Consider the following 3,894-nt stretch of genomic DNA (forward strand, 5'->3'; position numbering starts at 1 on the left):
GTAACACCATCAACTGCGCAGAGCAAGAAGAGGAAGTTGATTTCTGGTGACTATTTGCCGGCAGAGCTTCCCGAAGCCGCCGCCAAGAAGGTCCCTAAGATCAACGCCGAAGGCGCTGAGGAGCAGTCTGCTCCGGCAAGCCCTAGGGTTTGTTCCGTTGAAGCAGAAGCTCCCGATAAGTTTTGCTCCGGCAAGCTTGTCGGGGAACGTCAAGCTCCGGCAGAGACGCAGCTTCTCGCCGTAGAAGCGGATGTTCCCGCAGCAGCTGAGACCAACACCAAGAGCGCTGAGGAGCAAGATGCTCCGGCAAGCCCTAGGGTTTGTTTCGTTGAAGCAGAAGCTCCCGACAAGTTTTGCTCCGGAAAGCTTGTCGAGGAACATCAAGCTCCGGCAGAGCCGCAGGTTCTTACCGTAGAAGCGGATGTTCCCGCAGCAGCAGATTTGCCTTTAGTCCTTGTTGTCGAGCCGCAAGCTCCAGCATGGGCACAGCAGATAGTCCGTTTCCTTCAGACAGGAGAACTTCCCGAAGAGCAAGAAGAAGCGGAAAGAGTAGCCCGGCAGTCAAGTATGTACCAGTTTGTCGACAAGACACTATACAGAAGAACACTCAACAGTGTGAAATTGAAGTGTATTCACCGGGAAGATGGACAGAAGCTGTTGGCAGAGATACATGGAGGCATATGTGGTCACCACATTGGTGCAAGAGCACTTGTCGGCAAAGCATTCCGGCAAGGTTTCTTCTGGCCAACAGCCCTCCAGGATGCAACTGCACAAGTAACCAAGTGTGAAGCGTGCCAGTTTCATTCCAAGCAGATACACCAACCAGCTGAAGCTCTCCAGACGAGCCCTTTATCCTGGCCATTTTCGGTCTGGGGCTCGACATCCTCGGCCCCTTTCCCCGAGCTGTCGGGGGCTTTGAGTACTTGTACGTTGCAATCGACAAGTTCACAAAGTGGCCGGAAGTGGAACCAGTGAGGAAGGTGACCGCACAGTCAGCCGTCAGGTTCTTCAGGTCGATTGTTTGCCGTTTCGGGATCCCTAACAGGATAATCACCGACAACGGTACACAATTCACGAGCCGCACCTTCATGCAGTACGTCCAAGATCTTGGCGCCAAGGTCTGCTTCGCTTCTGTTGGTCACCCGAGAAGCAACGGTCAAGCGGAGAGGGAAAATGCTGAAGTGTTGCGCGGGCTCAAGACCAGAACTTTCGACAGGCTGCACAAGTGCGGAAGAAACTGGATCGAGGAGCTGTCGGTGGTTCTTTGGTCGATCAGGACGGCACCAAATCGAGCCACTGGTCAGACACCTTTCGCTCTAGTATATGGAGCAGAAGCAGTTATCCCCACGGAACTCGTATACGGGTCACCTCGAGTGCTCGCTTATGATGAGCTTGAGCAAGAGCAGCTGCGACAAGATGACGCGCTGCTCCTTGAGGAAGACCGTCTTCAGGCTGTTGTGCGAGCTGCTCGCTACCAGCAAGCTTTGCGCCGCTACCATAGCCGCAAAGTTAATGGCAGAAGTCTCGAGGAAGGCGACCTTGTTCTTCGGCGCGTTCAGTCTGCCAAGAATTCCAACAAGTTGACGCCAAAGTGGGAAGGCCCTTACCGGGTGAAACGAGTCACTAGGCCTGGCGCTGTCCGCCTTGAGACCGAAGATGGAATTCCGGTGAGCAACTCCTGGAACATTGAGCATCTTCGTAAGTTTTACCCGTAAGGCGCGGTTGCCGGAACCTGTTCCGGCAACCACCTTTTGTACAAGTCTTGCCGCTGTTGCATGTAATCCTTTGTACAAAGCCGGGCGCAGACCCCGTGCATAAATAAAGCTCATGTGCCCCGCGCATTTTGTCGATTTTATGCTTTCTATTTTTTGGCATATATGATCTGACACTTTGTGCAGCACCTACTCCACGGTAAGCAATAACGAGCCGTAAAGCTCCATATCTGTATTGTCTCTTCTTTCTTTTGAAAGGAAGGTTCCCCTCGCCCACAAGTTTGTCGGGGGGGAGAGGAGAAGATGATGGTATGGACCAGGCGTCGTTCAAGAAAGTTTCACCTTGCCAGGAAGCAAATAACAGAAAAGCTAAGTTGCCAAAGTTTGAGCAATCAAATTTTTTAAATTTAAGTTATTTCCCTTGAACGACCGCACTTTGTATGGAAAACCTGTGCGCGGAGGAACCAACTCGTAGCTAGTTGCGCCCTTACCTTGTTTTGAGTCCGCTCAACAACTTAAGTGAGCTGCTAGCGCCCTTACTTTGTTTCGAGTCCGCTCAACAAATTAAGTGAGCTGCTAGCGCCCTTACTTTGTTCCGAGTCTGCTCGACAACTTAAGAGAGCTGCAACTAGTCGCGACAAGGTTTCTTGCCGGTAGCGGCACCGCCAGCAGGCTGCTGACGTTCCGCACTCAGCGCTCGCGGCTCTGGTGCCCGCACCAGCAAGTTCCCTAAAAGCATAGGGTAAAAAGACATACAAAGGGAGGAATCAAGTAAAGGGAATAACGTTGCGAATCATTGCCCAGAACAGAGTTATATTACAAAAATAACTTGTCGCGGCTCTAACAGATTGTTTTCATGACAAGATAAACAGCGACAAGGAAAGAAGAAATGGGCGGCCTAATCTACGCGACCGCCTTCAACCCTCTTGATCCCGCTCACCTTGTCCACGATGGGTGCGACAAGGGCCTTGAGCTCCTCCAGATCAGCTTCTGGCGGCAAGGTCCTGAGGATGTTGGTGAGGCGGAGGCCCGGATTGCGGAAGGCCACCTTCATCAATACTTTCTGGAGGGCCCCCGCGCAGACCCTGCGCGACTCGTCTGCCAGTTGCTTGGGGATCCTCTCCCGGAGTCGTTGAAGGGCCGTCGCCACGCCCTTGAAGAACAGAATGAGCTTGGCGCTGGGTTGGAGGTTGTCGTCAGAGGGGTACCCAAGATCCTCCATCCCCAGTTGCGCCAGCTCCTTGTCGATGTCCGTGGCGGCGTTCACAAGACTCTCCGTCCAGTGCGTCACGGTCTCCCTGAAGGCGTTCTGGGCGGTGGCAGCACTCTCCAGCAGCGCCTTGTCGGCCTTGATTTCCTCTTTCAAGGCCGCCTCCCGCTTCTTGGCGCTGTCCAGAGTCTTGGTTAAATTTGTTAGCTTCAACTCAAGATCCACGTTGGAGACCTTGGCGGCGCTGAGCTCCTTGCCCTTCTCGGAGAGGTCGGCCTCCAGCCGTGCCACCCTCGTCTTCAACTCCTCCTTGGCGGCCTCGGCGGCGGCGGCAGCGTCCTCCGCTTGCTTGAGGGCTCCGCCAAGTTTCTCCTCGCGCGAGGCAAGCTCCTCCTCGTGGGCGTCAAGATTGACCTTCCGCTGCGCCAGCTCGCCCTCCTCCGCGGCTAGCTTCACAGCGGCAAGACGCTGGCGCTCTTCGGATTCGGCCTTCTCGAGGAGAAAGGCCTTCTGTGCTTTAGCGAGCTACTCCCGCTCCTCCGCCAGGGATCGAAGGGCTTCCCGGTGGAAACCCCCGAGCTCTTCCGCACGCTTTTCAATGTCTGCTCCCGCCTTCGCGACAAGCGCCTCGCGGGACTCCAGCTTGGCTTGTCGCGCGCGGTAGAACGACATCAACTTCCGCAGCAGCCGCTCTTCTTCGGGCTCGTTGCTGCTGCTGCTTGGCGCGTCGACCAGCGTCAACCCCGCGGAGGCAAGCACTTCTCCGTCGAAGATCTCCCCCTCGACCGGCGCTCTGGAGCTTGATGCCCAGGGAACATTGATGAAGACGTCGTCGCCGGCCTTCAAGTAGACGCCCGGCTGGGGCTCTCCGGAGCCTGGCGCTGCGGCAGCGGCGGACGGGTCGGCGGTCGGTGTAGCGCCTGGCGCTCCTGCGGCCTCAGGGCCGTCAGTGCGATCGCCGGACCCCTCGCC

The sequence above is a fragment of the Triticum urartu genome, chromosome 3, assembly GCF_003073215.2.
Source record: "Triticum urartu cultivar G1812 chromosome 3, Tu2.1, whole genome shotgun sequence".
Classification (NCBI taxonomy): Eukaryota; Viridiplantae; Streptophyta; class Magnoliopsida; order Poales; family Poaceae; genus Triticum; species Triticum urartu.